General features: G+C 50.8%; 1 pseudogene; it reads right to left on the bottom strand.

Moving 5' to 3' along the window:
• LOC139254475 (guanylate-binding protein 1-like) overlaps positions 1-20,711 on the bottom strand; it is a 46,879-nt pseudogene extending 26,168 nt beyond the window's left edge.
• Positions 20,712-21,872: the final 1,161 nt, after the last annotated feature.

Below are 21,872 nucleotides of genomic sequence, written 5' to 3'. Positions count from 1 at the left end.
ATCAATTTGCAAATTTTCAAAGGGCATACTAGGTTGGGGTAGATGATCATATTCAGCCTGACCGTGTGCTAGGCGAGACAGGGGCAAGAATAGAGATCTAGGGCAAACAGTTCGCCCATCAGGGTGATACCAAATGTCGTTTTTCAGAAAACAACCCTGGTGTTCTCAAGTCCTTCTTTCTTGCATAGTAACTTGTTGTTGGGCTGTTTTAAGTAGTTGGATGTCAAGTGTCTGTGGAGGGGAAACTGAGACTGCTTGAAGGCAGTCTGCCTGTGCCGAAGCGGCCTGTTTGGCTGCCTCGTCAGCCCTCCTATTTCCTACTGCTACTTCATCCTCACCGGTTGTGTGAGCTGCACATTTGATAACGGCTACCTTACTTGGCAACTGAATGGCATCTAATAGATTAAGCACCAATTGAGAGTGCTTAATATGCTTTCCGCCAGAGGTGATAAAGCCTCTGTTTTTCCATAGTTGCCCAAAATCATGGACCACACCAAATGCATATCTAGAATCAGTATAGATATTGGCAGTTTGATCTTTTGCTATTATACAAGCTCTGGTGAGGGCAAACAATTCAGCAGCCTGAGCCGAGGTTCCGGGAGGCAGGGCAAATGCTTCAACCGTTTCATTGCATAACCTGCCAAAAGTAAATCATCTGACGGCCTGTACGATGATCCATCTGTATACAGAATGAGATCAGGATTGTCCGTAGGTTCTGTGAGCAAGTCTGGTCTTGGTAAGGTGGCTACTTGCACTGTTAGTAGACAATCATGCTGGTCTGGATCTTCTATGTCAGTAGTAGGAAGGAAAGTGGCTGGGTTTACTACCGGTGCGTGCCGAAAGGTGTAATTAGGGTGTGACAGTATTAATACTTCATAACCTGTTCTTCTAGATGCTGTAAAGTGTTGTGTGGCAGCGGAATTCAACAGTAATAACACAGCGTGGGCTGTTATGACAGTACATGGATAGTCCAAAACAATAGGTACCGACTTCTCCACCATCACCGCGGTAGTTGCTACAGCGCGTAGACATGCTGGCATTCCCCTTACCACTGGAGGCAGCAAAACCGAATAATAAGCCACTGGTCTATTTCCCCCACCGTGTTCTTGGGTCAGTACGGCTGTTGCAAATCCTTCTTTTTCATTCACATACATTTGAAAAGGTTTTCCATAATTCGGAAGTCCCAACGCCGGGGCATTAGTGATCACTTTCTTTAACTGTTTAAATGCTTCCTCTCTCTCAGGGGTCCATTCCACCTTGGGTGGGGCATCATTTAGAGCAGCTGATCTTAGGACTGCATCCCATTCCCGATAATCAGGGATCCATTGTCTACAGTACCCAACCATCCCCAAAAATGACAAGATATCCTTCTTTGTCTTAGGTATGGTGGCTCTTTGTATTGTCTGAATTCTTTCTGGTCCTAGCTGCCTTTGCCCATGAGATATGATAAAACCCAGGTACTCGACTTGAGTCTGACAAAACTGTAACTTTTGTAACGACACTCGGTGCCCTCTTTCACACAGGTGTTGTAATAGTTTCAGGGAGTCTTGCATGCACCTATATCCGTGGCTGGAAGCCACAAGCAAATCATCCGCATACTGCAGCAGTACGGACTGGTCTGATAATGAACAGTCTTCGAGGTCTCTTTTTACTGCTGCTGCATATACGGCGGGGCTTTCGCTGTATCCTTGGGGCAACCTGGTCCATGTGTACTGCTGCTTCTTGTAGGTGAAGGCAAACAGATACTGACTCTCCTGACTTAGTGGGATGGAGAAAAAGGCTGAGCACAGATCTATCACAGTAAAGACAGTTGCTGTTGGTGGTATAGCAGATAGCACAATGTTGGTGTCCGGTATCACAGGGGTGATAGGGACTACTATCTTATTAATAGCTCTCAGATCTTGCACAAATCTCCACTCATTCGGCCTATTAACCTTTGGTATGGGCAGTATCGGAGTGTTACACGGGCTCTGTGTCTTTTCTAGAACTCCTTGTTCCAACAATGCAGAAATGACTGGCTCTATCCCATCTTCTGCCTCTGGAGGCAGTCTGTACTGCCTAATGCTTGGTAACACGGCGTTCTTTATCAGCTGTACCCAATGGGGTACTGCAGAATGTACTTTCCCAACATGATTCTTACGTTTTGCCCAAAGTTCCGAAGATACTTGATTCAATGCCATTGGCAGCTTAGGGCTTGGTTGTTCAGGGGGCTGCTGTTTTTTTTTTAAAAGTGGAGGCATAACTTTTACCTTTCCACTGGAGAATCCCCCTGGTGCGGGCGATAAATTCTATCTGAACATTCTGTAATTCTATTACTGCCCAAGGTCGATAGCCTGGTTGCTGTTTCTCCTTTTCAATTTCTACAATCATCGGACCCATATCTTTGGGTTTCGCTGGCGGTTTTACAGCCAATGTCAGGTGGGGTGTCGAGTTCTCTTCTCTAAACCGCTGCTGCTGTAAGGGTGTCAAATTCATGGCTACCCCCAATCCTTCTGGTCCAAATTAAATGCGGGGTGTAGCTTCTATTATTTCTTCTTTCTTTAGAAAGGGCTGTATTAAGCACTGGTAAGTTTCAGCTTTTTGTCGAGTGTACCAGGCTGTACAGTGAAGCTGAACTGCCTCAAAGCTTGTCAAAATTATATACATCAATTCTTCAGTATTAGAGTCAATTTTAGCTTTTAAGTTTTGTATAACTTCATGTATCAAGGGGTAGCCTTTTCTTTGTTATCCTCCCTTTTCTCTTCTTTAATCCCATTAAAGAACTGATGGATTTTATTTTTCCATCTGTCTGCAAAATCTATCATTCTTCTGCTTTCTGCAAGCAGCGGGTGACTTCCCCTATATCCCCATGCTTTTTAGCCCCTTGCAGAATTGCGTTCTTTCCTCGGTGTTTCAGCCAATGGGTTAATGACTCATTGCCGGCATCCAGCAAGTCATCATTAATTCTCCAGTCTCCATTTTCCCCTGTTGGGATGGGGAACATATCTTTTACTCCCTGCCAGGAAGATCCATAGGCCGCTTGCAATAATAGTTTAACATTCTCCTGGGAGTGGATTGTAAATTGTACATGTCTGCTCAAGCCAGTTGTGAAAAGCGATTGGTCTTTTTACCGGATTCGGGGCGGCCGAGATCATATCTCTGGCTTCCCCAGGGGACCAGGGTTTCAGAACTGCTGTAGTTCCTACCATTACCCTAGGATTTTGGTGGACGGTAGAGTCGGCTGCTTCTTTTGCCGTTTGTTGCCTTGTTTGGTGAGGACCTCTCCTCCCTGTGTCCTGGTTTGCTACCCCTCCCTCTATTTCTATCATTTCCTGCCAACTATCTTGTTTTGGGGGTTCTATACGGGGGTAAAGTCCTACTGTTGGTGCTGAGGGGATAGGAAGGCCTGGAGGACTATCAAAGATAACTTAAAACTTCCTCCATATGGCCAATCCCCATCAGACCAACCGTACAAATCGCTACTAAACGTTACCGCGTATCTGTCGTCTCCTGTTTCTTTAATTACAGTGTCCGCCGGCGAGCCGGGCGGCACAATGGGATCTCCTATCTTCTCTCGTTGCTTTACTACCTTACGGATTCTCTTCTCGGTTTGAGGATCTAATTTTATTTTTTCAGTCGAGGGATCATCTTTCTTTCCTTTTCTAGGAGCTGGGCGTGAGCGCCCTGCTCGACTAGAGCCGTTTTCCATTCGTCCGGGTGTTATGTCCCACGATCCTTTCTGAAATGAGAGTTTAGGACACACCTACAAAATATACAGTATTTTACAAAGCGCTCACCGGTGTTCTCTTTTCTGCTCAGCTCGGGGTCTCCTTTTGCCTTTTTGTTATTTTAGCTTCTTTGCGGTAGCTACCTTAAATGCCTCACCCCCTCCAGGGGATCTCGGCGGCTCGTCCTTCTTTTTAACTAGGACTGCCCAGGCACCTTCCTCCTTTCAGCTAGGAAGGTCCTTTAAAATTCCTCTTTTCTCTTTAAAAGTAAAATTTAGTTCTTTTGGATCTTGTTATCAGAGATCCTGCCGACTACGCCAGAAACTGTCGAGGAAATTTAGCTTAAATTAACTCAGGCGGAGACTTTCAGAATTGCGCTTCGAGAGAATTTTATTTCTAAAACAAACGAGATATCTCGGAGAGCCCGCTTAGTCCACACCAAGGCAGAACTCCGAATTTTACAGGTAACTTCGCACTATCTTTATACAGTTGAAACAGGAATTTTATCTGCAACTCGCCACACATAAACATTATTCATACATTCTGTGAGTACAAAGGTCATTGTATCTATGAGCATTATTCATACGAAACTGTGAGTACAAAGTTCACCCCGGTAGGCACACTTTATCTGTTTCTTGCATAGTTTCTCTCTGTCCCTAGGCTGATCTGGAAACTCATGCAAAGACCAGACAGTCATGTATATACAACATTCTGTTCATTGAGGCTGATAAGTTTCGGTAATTTTCTCTAGCTCCGTGAATTCTACAGAATCAGCAAAAGCGAACTTATCCCTTCCTTTAACCTAGGACATGGATTGATTTCTTCTACAGTGCTGTTTTACAAACATAATCCACAAAATCTCTGGTCACTGCACTGGGAGCATCAGCCTAGATTTATTTTTGTGCTCAAGTCCCTGTAGTGGGACTTGAACCCACAACCTTCTGACCCGGAGGCGAGAGTGCTACGCACTAAACCATAGCTGACACAAATGTTGGACCAAATTAGATTGGGCAGGGAAATAGGACTAAGGGAACAGTTCCTTCAGAGAGAGGGGGGATTTTGAATAGTACAGTTAGAGAAATTCCTATGCCAGGAATTAAGGTTCCAAACAGAGTCTTAGGTTTACAGATTTTATTCGAGGAACTGATAATCACAGGCAGCGCATACGGCGATGTGAAAGCTCTGGGAAACCTCGGGATACAGGTGCTGTGCTGATGCAGCAGGGAGACTCTGATGTATTTTCTTCATGGGTTCTTTGCTTAAGAATTCATAGCAACACATTGCTATTAAGAACTAATTGGTTTCTTAACAAAGGTTCAACAATTACACTACATATTACCAGTTCATCCTAGATTCAACTGGCTGGGGTTTTATTGAGTCTTGGCTAAGCCACTCACAATGCAACATCTCTACAAACCTGCAAGCATACTCACAGGTGCCTACACCACAGTGACCAACCCCTCGAGCTCCCGCACTTTGTTACAGTATCCTCCATTTTTTTAAGGTCGGCTAAAAGGCCCATCTCCTCCTTGACCTCAACTCTTGGATTTGCATTGATGAAATCAACTCAGCAGTTCAACGGGCGAGACGTGGAGTATGAGGGGGTGAAAGGCTCCAAACATAATCCCAGGGCAGTACGTAAACAAACTTATCTATTCACACCCACAGAATAGAATAAACATTCAGCACATCCCAGGGTTCCAAAACTAAATTAAACGCCAACAGTGAGATCATAAGAACATGAGAAATAGGAGGTGGGGTTGGCCATTTGGCCAGAGGTGGGACCGGCCATTTGGCCAGAGGTGGGGGTCAGCCATTTGCCGGAGGTGGGACCGGCCATTTGGCCAGAGGAGAGGTTGGCCATTTGGCCAGAGGTGGGACCGGCCATTTGGCCAGAGGTGGGGTCAGCCATTTGCCGGAGGTGGGACCGGCCATTTGGCCAGAGGTGGGGTCAGCCATTTGACTGGAGGTGGGGTTGGCCATTTGGTCGGAGGTCTGACCGGCCATTTGGTCGGAGGTGGGGTCGGGCATTTGGTCGGAGGTGGGGTCGGGCATTTGGTCGGAGGTGGAGTCGGCCATTTGGTCGGAGGTGGGACTGGCCATTTGGTCGGAGGTCTGACCGGCCATTTGGTCGGAGGTGGGGTCGGACATTTGGTCGGAGGTGGGGTCGGCCATTTGGTCAGAGGTGGGGTCGGCCATTTGGTCGGAGGTGGGGTCGGCCATTTGGTCGGAGGTGGGGTCGGCCATTTGGTCGGAGGTGGGACTGGCCATTTGGTCGGAGGTCTGACCGGCCATTTGGTCGGAGGTGGGGTCGGCCATTTGGTCGGAGATGGGACCGGCCATTTGGTCGGAGGTGGGGTCGGGCATTTGGTCGGAGGTGGGGTCAGGCATTTGGTCGGAGGTGGGGTCGGCCATTTGGTCGGAGGTGGGACTGGCCATTTGGTCGGAGGTCTGACCGGCCATTTGGTCGGAGGTGGGGTCGGCCATTTGGTCGGAGGTGGGGTCGGCCATTTGGTCGGAGATGGGACCGGCCATTTGGTCGGAGGTGGGGTCGGGCATTTGGTCGGAGGTGGGGTCGGGCATTTGGTCGGAGGTGGGGTCGGCCATTTGGTCGGAGGTGGGACTGGCCATTTGGTCGGAGGTCTGACCGGCCATTTGGTCGGAGGTGGGGTCGGCCATTTGGTCGGAGATGGGACCGGCCATTTGGTCGGAGGTGGGGTCGGCCATTTGGTCGGAGGTGGGACCGGCCATTTGGTCGGAGGTGGGACCGGCCATTTGGTCGGAGGTGGGACTGGCCATTTGGTCGGAGGTGGGGTCGGGCATTTGGTCGGAGGTGGGGTCGGCCATTTGGTCGGAGGTCTGACCGGCCATTTGGTCGGAGGTGGGACCGGCCATTTGGTCGGAGATGAGACCGGCCATTTGGTCGGAGGTGGGACCGGCCATTTGGTCGGAGGTGGGGCCGGCCATTTGGTCGGAGGTGGGGTCGGCCATTTGGTCGGAGGTGGGACCGGCCATTTGGTCGGAGGTGGGACCGGCCATTTGGTCGGAGGTGGGGCCGGCCATTTGGTCGGAGGTGGGACCGGCCATTTGGTCGGAGATGGGATCGGCCATTTGGTCGGAGGTGGGACCGGCCATTTGGTCGGAGGTGGGGTCGGCCATTTGGTCGGAGATGGGACCGGCCATTTGGTCGGAGGTGGGACCGGCCATTTGGTCGGAGATGAGACCGGCCATTTGGTCGGAGGTGGGACCGGCCATTTGGTCGGAGGTGGGACCGGCCATTTGGTCGGAGGTGGGGTCGGCCATTTGGTCGGAGGTGGGGTCGGGCATTTGGTCGGAGGTGGGGTCGGCCATTTGGTCGGAGGTCTGACCGGCCATTTGGTCGGAGGTGGGACCGGCCATTTGGTCGGAGATGAGACCGGCCATTTGGTCGGAGGTGGGACCGGCCATTTGGTCGGAGGTGGGGCCGGCCATTTGGTCGGAGGTGGGACCGGCCATTTGGTCGGAGGTGGGACCGGCCATTTGGTCGGAGGTGGGGTCGGCCATTTGGTCGGAGATGGGACCGGCCATTTGGTCGGAGGTGGGACCGGCCATTTGGTCGGAGATGAGACCGGCCATTTGGTCGGAGGTGGGACCGGCCATTTGGTCGGAGGTGGGACCGGCCATTTGGTCGGAGGTGGGACCGGCCATTTGACTGGAGGTGGGGTTGGCCATTTGGTCGGAGGTCTGACCGGCCATTTGGTCAGAGGTGGGACCGGCCATTTGGTCAGAGGTGGGACCGGCCATTTGGTCAGAGGTGGGGTCGGCCATTTGGTCGGAGGTGGGACCGGCCATTTGGTCGGAGGTGGGGCCGGCCATTTGGTCGGAGGTGGGGTCGGCCATTTGGTCGGAGGTGGGGACGGCCATTTGGTCGGAGGTGGGGTCGGCCATTTGGTTGGAGGTGGGGTCGGCCATTTGGTCGGAGGTGGGGTCAGGCATTTGGTCGGAGGTGGGACCGGCCATTTGGTCGGAGGTGGGACCGGCCATTTGGTCGGATGTGGGACCGGCCATTTGGTCGGAGGTGGGACCGGCCATTTGGTCGGAGGTGGGGCCGGCCATTTGGTCGGAGGTGGGACCGGCCATTTGGTCGGAGGTGGGACCGGTCATTTGGTCGGAGGTGGGACCGGCCATTTGGTCGGAGGTGGGGCCGGCCATTTGGTCGGAGGTGGGGTCGGCCATTTGGTTGGAGGTGGGGTCGGCCATTTGGTATGAGGTGGGACCGGCCATTTGGTTGGAGGTGGGGTCGGCCATTTGGTATGAGGTGGGACCGGCCATTTGGCCGGAGGTGGGACCGGCCATTTGGTTGGAGGTGGGACCGGTCATTTGGTTGCAGGTTGGACCGGCCATTTGGCCGGAGGTGGGACCGGCCATTTGGTCGGAAGTGGAGTCGGCCATTTGGTTGGAGGTGGGGTCAGGCATTTGGTCGGAGGTGGGGTCGGCCATTTGGTATGAGGTGGGACCGGCCATTTGGCCGGATGTGGGACCGGCCATTTGGTTGGAGGTGGGACCGGTCATTTGGTTGCAGGTTGGACCGGCCATTTGGCCGGAGGTGGGACCGGCCATTTGGTCGGAGGTTGGACCGGCCATTTGGTTGGAGGTGGGACCGGTCATTTGGTTGGAGGTTGGACCGGCCATTTGTCGGATGTGGGGCCGGCCATTTGGTCGAAAGTGGGACCGGCCATTTGTCGGATGTGGGTCCGGCCATTTGGTCGGAGGTGGGACCGGCCATTTGGCCGGATGTGGGTCCGGCCATTTGGTCGGAGGTGGGTTCGGCCATTTGGTCGGATGAGGGACCGACCATTTGTTCGGAGGTGGGTCCGGCCATTTGGTCGGAGGTGGGGTCGGCCATTTGGCCGGAGGTGGGGTCGGCCATTTGGCCGGAGGTGGGACCGGCCATTTGGTCGGAGGTGGGACCGGCCATTTGGTCGGAGGTGGGACCGGTCATTTGGTCGGAGGTGGGACCGGCCATTTGGTCGGAGGTGGGACCGGCCATTTGGTCGGAGGTGGGGCCGGCCATTTGGTCGGAGGTGGGACCGGCCATTTGGTCGGAGGTGGGACCGGTCATTTGGTCGGAGGTGGGACCGGCCATTTGGTCGGAGGTGGGGCCGGCCATTTGGTCGGAGGTGGGGTCGGCCATTTGGTCGGAGGTGGGGTCGGCCATTTGGTATGAGGTGGGACCGGCCATTTGGTTGGAGGTGGGGACGGCCATTTGGTCGGAGGTGGGGACGGCCATTTGGTCGGAGGTGGGACCGGCCATTTGGTCGGAGATGGGGTCGGACATTTGGTCGGAGGTGGGGTCGGCCATTTGGTCGGAGGTGGGACCGGCCATTTGGTCAGAGGTGGGGTCGACCATTTGGTCGGAGGTGGGACCGGCCATTTGGTCGGAGATGGGGTCGGACATTTGGTCGGAGGTGGGGTCGGCCATTTGGTCGGAGATGAGACCGGCCATTTGGTCGGAGATGGGGTCGGACATTTGGTCGGAGGTGGGGTCGGCCATTTGGTCGGAGGTGGGACCGGCCATTTGGTCAGAGGTGGGGTCGACCATTTGGTCGGAGGTGGGACCGGCCATTTGGTCGGAGGTGGGGTCGGCCATTTGGTCGGAGGTGGGGTCGGCCATTTGGTCGGAGGTGGGGTCGACCATTTGGTCGGAGGTGAGACCGGCCATTTGGTCGGAGGTGGGACCGGCCATTTGGTCGGAGGTGGGACCGGCCATTTGGTCGGAGGTGGGACCGGTCATTTGGCCGGATGTGGGACCGGCCATTTGGCCGGAGGTGGGACCGGCCATTTGGTCGGAGGTGGGACCGGTCATTTGGCCAGAGGTGGGGCCGGCCATTTGGTCGGAGGTGGGACCGGCCATTTGTCGGATGTGGGTCCGGCCATTTGGTCGGAGGTGGGTTCGGCCATTTGTTCGGAGTTGGGTCCGGCCATTTGGTCGGAGGTGTGTTCGGCCATTTGGCCGGATGTGGGTCCGGCCATTTGGTCGGAGGTGGGTTCGGCCATTTGGTCGGATGTGGGACCGGTCATTTGGCCAGAGGTGGGACCGGCCATTTGGTCGGATGTGGGACCGGTCATTTGGTCGGAGGTGGGGCCGGCCATTTGTCGGATGTGGGGCCGGCAATTTGTTCGGAGGTGGGGTCGGCCATTTGGTCGGAGGTGGGACCGGCCATTTGTCGGATGTGGGGCCGGTCATTTGGTCGGAGGTGGGACCGGCCATTTGTCGGATGTGGGGCCGGCCATTTGGTCGGAGGTGGGTTCGGCCATTTGGTCGGAGGTGGGGTCGGCCATTTGGTCGGAGGTGGGGTCGGCCATTTGGCTGGATGAGGGACCGGCCATTTGGTCGGAGGTGGGTTTGGCCATTTGGTCGGAGGTGGGGTCGGCCATTTGGCTGGATGTGGGTCCGGCCATTTGGTCGGAGGTGGGTTCGGCCATTTGGTCGGAGGTGGGGTCGGCCATTTGGCCGGAGGTGGGACCGGCCATTTGGTCGGCGGTGGGGTCGGCCATTTGACCGGATATGGGGTCGGCAATTTGGCTGGAGGTGGGACCGGCCATTTGGCCGGAGGTGGGGTCGGCCATTTGGCCGGAGGTGGGGTCGGCCATTTGGCCGGAGGTGGGGTCGGCCATTTGCTCGGAGGTGGGATCGGCCATTTGGCCGGAGGTGGGATCGGCCATTTGACCGGAGGTGGGGTCGGTCATTTGGCCGGAGGTGGGATCGGCCATTTGGCTGGTGGTCGGACCGGCCATTTGACCGGAGGTGGGGTCAGGCATTTGGTTGGAGGTGGGGTCGGCCATTTGGTCGGAGGTGAGGTTGGCCATTTGGTCTGAGGTGGGACCGGCCATTTGGTCGGAGGTGGGATCGACCATTTGGCCGGAGGTGGGGTCGGCCATATGGCCGGAGGTGTGGTTGGCCATTTGTCCGGAGGTGGGGCCTGCCATTTGTCCGGAGATGGGGCCTGCCATTTGGCTGGTGGTCGGACCTGCCATTTGGCCGGAGGTGGGGTTGGCCATTTGGCCGGAGGTGGGGCCTGCCATTTGGCCGGAGGTGGGGTCGGCCATATGGCCGGAGGTGGGGTCGGCCATTTGGCCGGAGGTGGGGCCTGCCATTTGGCCGGAGATGTGGTTGGCCATTTGTCCGGAGGTGGGGCCTGCCATTTGGCCGGAGGTGGGGCCTGCCATTTTGCCGGAGGTGTGGTTGGCCATTTGGCCGGAGGTGGGGCCTGCCATTTGGCCGTAGGTGGGGCCTGCCATTTGGCCTACTCTGAATATGATGCCATTATACTCACAAATGGAGTAAAACTCAATAAAACTTGTCCTGCTCATGTCCCTAACAGGAACACGCAATGTTGAGCAAATGGGGACGGGGCAGAAAATGGGACTAATTGGATAGCTATTTCACAGAGTGACCACAGGCACGATGAGCTAGGGGCCTCCTTCTGTGTAGATATGTGCTCTGATTCAAACTGAGAACTGACCAGGTGCAACAGCAACACTTGTGTGTTCAAGTGGTGACGGCTGGACTGACCAAACATTTTTACACCGCTGCTTGTACAAAACCAGCCGTTCTGTTTGTCAGTCCCGCTGACGGTTTCCCACACTTACCTTGCTTCAGTTTGAGAGCCAACTCCAGGTAATCGTCCAATGATGTCTCTCCGTCATTTGTCCTCAGCTCCAGGGCGAAGTCGCCAACTGACCACACAAAGGCCAGGAAGAACCGGGCAAACCCCAGCGACTGGTCAGTCCCAGCTGCCGCTTTCACTTTGATGTGCTCGGTCAGTTCTGTGATGTAACTGAGGACCAGCTAAGGAACACATTTACAAATGGCTGCCAGATTCGAGGTGCTGAGGCCCAGGGTAAAAGAAAGCAAGTCTTGCATTTATACGTGCCCTTCACAACCACCGGACGTCTCAAAGTGCTTTACAATCAATGAAATACTTTTGAAGTATAATCACTGTTGTACTGTAGAAACACTGCCACCAATTGGTACACAGCAAGCTCCCACAAACAACAATGTGATAATGACCAGATAACCTGTTTTTGGTATGTTGATTAAGGGATAAATATTGACCAGGAAATCAGAGAACTCCACTGGCCGCCTTCAAAATAGCATCATGTGATCTTTTACATCCACCTGAGGGGACAGACAGGGCCTTGGTTTAATGTATCATCTGAAAAACAGTGCTGCATTCCTTCAGCACTGCACTGGAATGTCAGCCTAGCATTATATGCTCAAGCTCCTGGAGTGGGACTTGAACCCACAACCTTCTACCTCAGAGGCAAGTGTGCTACCCACTAGGCCACAGCTGACACTTGGATAGTGCTAATGTCTAACCGGAGCCAGGTGTTATTAGTGTCGATGTGTCAAGGAAGAGTCTGTTCTCATCGACATTTCGGGGTAAAAATGAAGTACCTTAGTGCCAGTCAGTGCCGTGCAGGGGGAGCTGAGGCAGGAGCATTACACGAGGCGAATCCAGCGATGTACATCAAATCTGGCCCCCCCTGTAGCATTGCTGCTACGAGTTAGCGCCGAGGACTTCAGCGCCAGGCAGATCGTGACGTCAGTGCACGTGCTCTGCTCACTGCGGCCCGACCTGCAAAATTCATTGTCGTCCCCCTGCCTTCGCGCCTGTCCCTGACAGTGACAGGGGGAGGAGGCAACAAGCCAGTGGATGCCATGTCCAGGGGTGCTACTTAAAGGGGTCATGAGAAATGAGTCGCAGCTGTCAGCTTAGTGCTGTTTCACTGCCTCCTTGTCAGTTTGACATTGTGTAACAGTTGAATTCAGTCATTTAAAGGCTGTTTAATCTCCAGAGTCTTGTGGCTACTAAACATTCGTGGCATTTTTATTCTCACAACATGTCAAAGTGCTACACTAGAATGTGGTTTTGTAGCATCAATGAACCTCCCCTTTAAGAACTGGAAAGAGCCTGTGCCAGTGATAACTTGTGATTAGACTGCACCTGATATTGCTTAGCACTTTGAGTCTAACGCCCCTGAGCTAGGCTATTCGCGCTTGATTTAGTGCTCCAATCCTTTCTTTGAACAATGAGATTTAATGTGTGCAGCGCGATTCATTAACGCCTGACGCTAAATCTCAAACTTTTCTAAAGTTAACGCCCATTCCTGGGCTGCAATGAATTTCTCCCCCTTAGTCAATTAAATGTCCAGAGCATTCAGATATCAGTCTGACAGCTTAACCGTCTGGCATTCTCCAGGCACAAGTTCCTTCAACAGATCTCTGACAAAGATGCCTTTTACCCACAAAATGGACTCTTCAATCCCAAACAATAGGATAGAAACAGCAGAAATGTGTTTGTTCCAGGAAAGGGTTAATGCATTAATAAAGCTCCTGACCCTTTTTGTAATTCATTCTCTGGAATGTGTTTGTTCCAGGAAAGGGTTAATGCATTAATAAAGCTCCTGACCCTTTTTGTAATTCATTCTCTGGAATGTGTTTGTTCCAGGAAAGGGTTAATGCATTAATAAAGCTCCTGACCCTTTTTGTAATTCATTCTCTGGAATGTATTTGTTCCAGGAATGGGTTAATGCATTAATAAAGCTCCTGACCCTTTTTGTAATTCATTCTCTGGAATGTATTTGTTCCAGGAATGGGTTAATGCATTAATAAAGCTCCTGACCCTTTTTGTAATTCATTCTCTGGATATGGGGATCACTGGCATTTATTGTGCACCTCTACTTGCCCTGAGAACATGGTGGTGGGCCTTCAATCTGGTACACCATTTCAGAGGGCAGTTAAGAGTCAACCACGTTGGTGTAGCCCTGGAGTCACATATAACAACTATAGCTTGTATTTATATAGCGCCTTTCACATAGTAAAACATCCCAAGGCTTTCCACAGGAGTATTATAAGACAACAAATTTGACAGCGAGCCAATAAGGAGAAATTAGCGCAGGTGTCCAAAAGCTTGGTCAAAGAGGTAGATTTTCAGGATTGTATTCAAGGAGGAAAGAGAGGTAGAGGCGGAGAGGTTTAGGGAGGGAGTTCCAGAGCTTGGGGCCCAGGCAACAGAAGGCATGGCCACCAAAGGTCGAGCGATTATAATCAGGGATGCTCAAGAGGGCAGAATTAGAGGAGCGCAGACATCTTGGGGGGGTTGTAGGGCTGGAGGAGATTACAGAGATAGGGAGGGGCGAGGCCATGGAGGGATTTGAAAATAAAGAGGAGAATTTTGAAATTGGAGCATTATGGGCAAACCGGGTAAGGATTGCAGGTTCCTTCCCTAAAAAGAAAGACTTGCATTTATATAGCACCTTTCATGACCACTGGATGTCTCAAAGTGCTTTAAAGTCAATAAAGTACTTTTGAAGTGTAGTCACTGTTGTAATGTGGGAAACGCAGCAGCCAATTTGCGCACAGCAAGCTCCCACAAACAGCAACATGATGATGACCCAGATAATCTGTTTTTTGAGGGATATATATTGGCCAGGACACCAGGGATAACTTCCCTACTGTTCTTTGAAATAGTGCCATGTGATTTTTTATGTCCACCTGTGAGAGCAGACGGGGCCTCGGTTTAACATCTCATCCGAAAGACAGCACCTCTGACAATGCAGCGCGCCCTCAGTACTGCACTGAAGTATCAGTGTAGATTTTTGTGCTCAAGTCTCTGGAGTGGGACTTGAACCCACAACCTTCTGACTCGGAGGCAAGAGTCACAGTAAACCAGATAGGTTTGTACGACAATACAAGAGCATCACGATCACTGCTACTAGGACCAGATTATGCATTGCAAGATTTTAAAAATTGCATCAAATTCTCAAACTGCCACTAGGAGGTTTGAACTCATGCTCTCTTGGATTACTAGTCCCGTAAGATAACCACTACACTACCTCAGCCACTCTGCTTGAATTTTGTTTTAGAAAACCGCGTGTGTAATCTGGCAGGACAGTAAATCCAGTGAGTTAGAATTTACCTGAACCTCAGGAATTTACCAGTGAACATTCTACTTCAAACTGACCACTGGTTGGTGTGAGGGGTCAGAACTCAGGGAGGATAGACAAGTAGGAACTTCCAAATTCATGGGAATTTCCAAATCCCAGAGTACTTAAGGAAGTGGCCCTAGAAATAGTGGATGCATTGGTGATCATTTTCCAACAGTCTATCAACTCTGGATCAGTTCCTATGGACTGGAGGGTAGCTAATGTAACACCACTTTATAAAAAAGGAGGGAAAGAGAAAATGGGGAATGATCGACCGGTTAGCCTGACATCAGTAGTGGGGAAAATGTTGGCTTCAATTATTAAAGATGAAATAGCAGCGCATTTGGAAAGCAGTGACAGGACCGGTCCAAGTCAGCATGGATTTATGAAAGGGAAATCATGCTTGACAAATCTTCTAGAATTTTTTGAGGATGTAACTAGTAGAGTGATCAAGGGAGAACCAGTGGATGTGGTGTATTTGGACTTTCAAAGGCTTTTGACAAGGTCCCACGCAAGAGATTTGGTGCAAAATTAAAGCACATGGTATTGGGGGTAATGTACTGACGTGGATAGGGAACTGGTTGGCAGACAGGAAGCAGAGAGTTGGGATAAACGGGTCCTTTTGAGAATGGCAGGCAGTGACTAGTGGGGTGCCGCAGGGCTCAGTGCTGGGACCCCAGCTATTTACAATATACATCAATGATTTAGATGAAGTTGAGTGTAATATCTCCAAGTTTGCAGATAACAATAAGCTGGGTGGCGGTGTGAGCTGTGAGGGGGATGCTAAGAGGGTGCAGGGTGACCTGGACAGGTTAGGTGAGTGGGAAAATGCATGGCCAAAATAATGCCTTGAGATAGTCACGATTATGAAATATCATTCCGAGCACTGGGATTATCAAATGTACATTTTTTTATTTGTTCCTGGGATGTGGACATCGCTGGCAAGGCCGGCATTTATTGCCATCCCAAATTGCCCTTGAGAAGGTGGTGGTGAGCCGCCTTCTTGAACCGCTGCAGTCCGTGTGTGGTGAATGTAAGATAAATTCACACGTGAATGTTTGCACCAACCTGATCCGTCTCATTTTATCTAACTTTGGATGCCTTGCCCTAGTATTCCTTCTCCATCTCTATATCCCCAGAGTCAGGGTCAACCGGGTATTCTACCATGAAGGGCATCACAACACAACCTTGTTGATTTCCAGTGAAAGGCGCTATATCAATGTGCTTTTTTCCTCCTGTTTATACTCTTGGATCCACGGGAGTGTTTTTTGCAAACAATATATGAAGGATACTGTAGCTTGCCCAGTGCGTACTAATCGATGGTGCCCATGCTGTTGTACACCAACATGCTGCTCATCAGCACAGCAAGATCCAAGAGTCATTGTTTTCATCCCCCTGCAGAGATTGAAACAATTACACTTGACAGTCAATCATTTCCCACAATACCCTCCCTCTGGTTGAATATGAAACAGCAGGTTAGGTTACGACTCTGTGCAATATTGGGTGCCAAGGTGTAAACGGGCTCTGTAGTCTCCACCTACCGGCTGGTCTTTGAGAAAAAGATTCAGGAGTGAAATCAGGAGGCACATTTTCACACAAAGGGTAGTGGAATTCTGGGATCCTCTCCTCCTATAAAGGCTGCTGAGGCTGAGGCTGGGGTGGGGGATCAATTGGAAATGTCAAATCTGAGATAGCTTTTTGTAAGCTAATGGTATGAAGCGATATGGAACCAAAGCGGGTAAATAGAGTTAAGGAACAGATGAGCCCTGATCTAATTGAACGGTGGAACAGGCTCGAGGGGCTGAAAGACCTCCTCTAGTTCCCATGTTCCAGTGCAAACCACTAAGCAATGTATGTTGTTGAATCAGTTAATTAATATCAAAAAGTTACCCCTCCCATACTCCCCTCCCCATAAGAACACAAGAGTTAGGAGCAGGAGTAGGCCATACGGCCCCGCGAGCCTGCTCCGCCATTCAATAAGATCATGGCTGATCTATGACCACAACTCCACTTTCCCGCCTGATCCCCATATCCCTTGATTCCCCTCGACTCCAACAATCTATTTATCCCAACCTTGAATATACTCACGACTGAATATCTACAGCCCTTTGAGGCTGAACATTCCAAAGATTCACAACCTTTGAGTGAAGAAATTGCTCTTCAGTGTTAAAAAGCCGACACTGTATCCTGAGAGTATGCCCTCTAGCACCAGCCATGGGAAATAATTGCTCAGCATGACCCTGTCAATCCCCCTCAGAATGTTTCAGTGAGATCTCCTCTCACTCTTCTTTACAATATACATTAACGATTTAGATGAAAGAATTGAGTGTAATATCTCCAAGTTTGCAGATGACACTAAGCTGGGTGGCGGTGTGAGCTGTGAGGAGGACGCTAAGAGGTTGCAAGGTAACTGGGACAGGTTAGGCGAGAGGGCAAATCCATGGCAGATGCAGTATGATGTGGATAAATGTGAGGTTATCCATTTTGGGGGCAAAAACACGAAGGCAGAATATTATCTGAATGGCGGCAGATTAGGAAAAGGGGAGGTGCAATGAGACCTGGGTGTCATGGTTCATCAGTCATTGAAAGTTGGCATGCAGGTACAGCAGGCGGTGAAGAAGGCAAATGGTATGTTGGCATTCATAGCTAGTGGATTTGAGTATAGGAGCAGGGAGGTCTTACTGCAGTTGTACAGGGCCTTGGTGAGACCTCACCTGGAATATTGTGTTCAGTTTTGGTCTCCTAATCTGAGGAAGGATGTTCTTGCTATTGAGGGAGTGCAGCGAAGGTTCACCAGACTGGCCTGCACCAGTGGTGCATCGGTCAGGGCGGGGAACGTTGTACTAGCATTCGCGGTGCAAAACATGATCCTCGCCAACTTTAGTGTGGGGTCGTTTGTGCTGTGAGAGGGGCCTCGGGGCAGGGAGGGGAGAGAAATTCAAAAAAACATTCAAACAACATTACCCTTAGCTACTAAATCTCTGAAGAAGAGTACTTCACCTTACCTTTTTTACAGGTTTTCTAATGTACCACTGCTGGCAGGGCTGTCCCAACATGTTTTACCTGTTGCTGTTCTGGGTGCGGCGTACGTGTGAATTCATCCCTTTTTGGCATGGAAGCAGGTCTTCCTCGTTTCGAGGGACTGCCTATGATGATGAGCGGGAGAGAGCCAAAACTCGGTCGGTATCGCAATTCTCGTCGTTACACGTCTGGCGCTGCTCTCCCCGGCAGTCCGTTCCATCGCCGCCGCAAACAAGGAGCCGAGGATCCCGCTCGGGCTTTGCCGCTGAGTTCTTGCCGCGAAGCGGCAAATCACGGCGAAAACCCGGTCGCAAACCCCTCAAAAATCCAGCCCATAATAGTGTCTCACCATTTAAAAAAACTATTCTGTAGCATACATCAGCAAAGTGGAACTTGAGTGTGTTCCTTTGTTAAATAGAATGGACTTAGATCCATGACACACAAGAGTTGATTGAGAGTTAGAATGACTCACCTTGTCCATGTCGCCCAGTCCCTCAGTGTCCAGTAGCACGAGGCAGTGGTCTGGCTCTAGTGGATGAGGCACACACCACATCCAGATCCCTTTGCTCTGGGATTGAATGGTTGATCCAAGTGAGAAACCTATTTTGTTTCGCCGGAGTAGAAACTAGTTAGTTATTTGCAGAATAAAAGTGAATCGTACATCAAGGCCATCTTTATGTAGGAATGTGTTTGTTTTGGAACACTGGCAGGATGCCTTTGACTGCCCAACTACCAGCGGTGTTCGAGCGGGAAGGATAACTTGGGCTGTGGATAAAACCTTTAAACCAGTAAAATGGGTGAGGGATCGGAAAGGAAGAGTTATATTTATATAACGCCTTGCACAACCTCAGGATGTCTCAAAGCACTTTACAGCCAATGAAGTACTTTTGGGGTGTAGTCACTGTTGTAATGTGGGAAACACGGCAGGCAATTTTGTGCACAGCAAGCTCCCACAAACAGCAATGTGATAAGGACCAGACAACCTGTTTTTTTTTTGATGATGTTGATTGAGGGGTCAACATTGGCCCCCAGCACACCAGGAAGAACTGCCCTGCTCTTCGAACGGTGCCATGGGATATTTTACATCCACCTGAGAGGGAAGATCTGAAAAAGACGGCCCCTCTGACAGCGCAGTACTCCCTCAGCATTGCACTGTGAGTGTCAGCCTAGATTTTGTGCTCAAGTGTTCGGAGTGGGACCTGAACCCACAACCTAACGACACAATGGCGAGAGTGCTACCCACTGAACCATGTTTGTGCACAGTGACACCTGACACAAATAACTGTAACCTGAAGGTAAAGAGCAAAGTAAGGTCGACTGCCACAGCGCAGAAGAAGATGACAATAAACTTGCAGAATGAGCATGGAAATGGCCAATGAACCTCAATATAGATAAATGTGAGTTGGTAGGAGGAATAAAAAAGCCACCGACGTCTTGAAACACAAGAGTCTAAATGGGATAGGGGTGTAAAGGGATTTAGGGGTACAATATGCAGACCATTGAAAGTGGCAACTCAGGTCAATAAACCATAACATTGCAAAACCAGCACTGGGACTCATTTCTCGAGGGGGATGGGAAAAAGGTAGAGAGAGAGAGAGAGAGGGAGAAGTAACTAGAGAGATGATGAATGATCGACCGCAGCACAGGGAGGAAACCAGCTTTGGGGGAGAAATTCGGCTGCTTTGCGCCTCTCGTTAGTGCCTGCACGGGGCAGTAACGGGGCGTGAAGGGGTTACCGATCGGTTGCACCGAATTCAGCAACGCCCGTGAACTTCCTGGGTGGTTTTGCGCAGGCGCGAGCACTTACCGCCTCGGTCTCTCGCGCCCGGTAGATCGTGACGTCATACATAAGAACATAAGAAATAGGAGCAGGAGTCGGCCATTTGGTCCCTCGCGCCTGCTCCGCCATTCAATAAGATCATGGCTGATCTGATCCTGGCCTGAACTCCACTTCCCTGCCCGCTCCCCATAATCCTTGACTCCTCTTTGACGTTGCACAGCACTCTGTTACCGCCCCGGATGTGAAATTTGCTTCCGCAGCTGCCCCCTCCCCCCGCCCCCGTCCCCGCTGCATCGCCGGGCATCAACAGCGGAAGCCACTTGAGGAGCAGGTAGGTCAAACTTCATTCTTCACACAAGTCTGGTGCCTGCTGAGATTTCGTGATGCCTCATTGCTGTGCAATGCCTCAGCCCTCCACTCTCTGAGAATGACTGGGGCTACAATGGAAGTCCCCTGGCCTCACACAACTAAGTACAAGAATGTTGCAACCCATCATCGGCCCTTCCCTTTAAGCGAGGGAAAGAGCCTCTGATGCTGGAACACTGCACTGACAATTCTCCAGCGCTCCTCTCGCAAGCACCCTAAGAGAAGTGGTTAGCGTTTGATTTAGCGCTCCACTTCCCTCTCGGAGCGCTAAAGCCGAAGTCCCGGGATCAAAAAAGGATTATCGCCTGGCGATACTTTTTCTCACATTTCGAAATATATCTCCCCAAAGGTGGGGAGGGGGGTGCGGGGAGGCGGGGGGATCAGAACTTCTAGCCCAAGGCCCCTATCGAAGATCCGATAGAAAATTGTATCGTGGTGGTTTGTTCATGCAGTAGACAATGGCCAGTTCCATCTTTTTCATTGAGTGCACAGGAAAGTTCGTTCAACCAATTACATCAAATAGTTCAACATTCTTTATTGCCATGGACATGGTTTATGTTTATATTTCTTCATCAGGGATGAAAATAACAGAATATTTCTAACAAGCCATAACTCCTGCAGTTTTGAGAGCTATCTGGTACTGTAACCTGACCTCGGTACTCGTTTAAATGTGATGGTTTTAAGTGTGTACCTTTCTGTTTCCTAGCGAGTTTGTTCATCAGGTAGGATTTCCCGGTGCAGTACAGTCCCACGATGGCCACCACCACCGTCAGTTGGTTGATCTCTGACAGCATGTTCAAGGTTTCTTGGTTGACCTGGAGTTCACCAGATGCGCTGTTCTCAATGAAACACACGGGCTCCTCCATGTTATAAAATGCACACCCTTCACTTGGGTTCGTGTGGGGACCAATTCTTTTTGTCTAATGTACAAAATAAATCACAAAATATTCACCTTCCATCAGCAATGTGAAGAGGGTTTGATGGAGTTGACTTTGGGGCATTACCAGGTAGATAAAGCCAGTAGATATTAGAGTCATTGAATGGTTAAAGCACAGAAGGAGGCCATTCAGCCCATCTAGCCCATGCCGGCTCTCTGCAAGAACACTTTAGCTAGTCCCAACCCCCACCTTTTCACTGTAGTCCTGCAAATGTTTCTCTTTCAGATACTTACACAATTCCCTTTTGAAGGCCTTGATTGAATCTGCCAATCACCTTAAATCTGTGTCTTCTGGTTCTCAACCCTTCCGCCAATGGGAACAGTCTCTCGCTCTCTCTACTCTGTCCAGACCTTCATGATTTTGAACACCTCTATCAAATCCCCTCTCAAACTTCTCTGCTCCAAGGAGAACAACCCCAGTTTCTCCAGTCTATTCATGTAATTGATGTCATTCATGTTGTGTTCCTAATACAGATGAGACTGCACACAGGGAGGTTTGAGTAACAGTGACCTCAGTATTTATTAAGACTCTCCAGAGTGAGGAACAGGCCTTAGGGGCCGGCTTATATACAGTGCTCCCAAGGGATGCTGGGATCCCTTGGGACTTCAGGGGATGCGCTCCCTGGTGGCGGAATATGGGAGTGCATGCTTTACAGATACACAACATCACTCTCCCCCAAAGTCAAAGTGAAAACTATTTACAAGGTGAGGCGGTCGGGAGCCTTTCTTTCCCTGGTGGACCGCCTCGGTACAAATGTCTGTTCTGGTGTGTTGGCTGTGCCCTCGCTGGGCTGGTGTGTTGTTGGCCCTGCAGGGCTGCTGGGTGAGCCTGGCCTTGCTGGGCTGTTGGGCATGATGGGTTCAATTTCCTGGTCCGGGATGGTGTCGTTGATCCTTTGGGTGTGTGTTGTGGGCTCGCAAAAGGTGGTGTCTGCTGTGGGTTGTTCAGGTCAGTCTGTGAATCGCAGCCTCGTTTGGTCCAGGTGCTTTCTGCAAATTTGTCCATTGTCTAGTTTGACCACAAACACCCTACTCCCTTCTTTAGCTATCACCGTGCGCGCGATCCACTTGGGATCATGTTCATAGTTTA

This window comes from Pristiophorus japonicus, unplaced genomic scaffold, assembly GCF_044704955.1.
Source record: "Pristiophorus japonicus isolate sPriJap1 unplaced genomic scaffold, sPriJap1.hap1 HAP1_SCAFFOLD_548, whole genome shotgun sequence".
NCBI lineage: Eukaryota > Metazoa > Chordata > Chondrichthyes > Pristiophoridae > Pristiophorus > Pristiophorus japonicus.
This window is presented reverse-complemented; position numbering and strand designations above follow the sequence as displayed.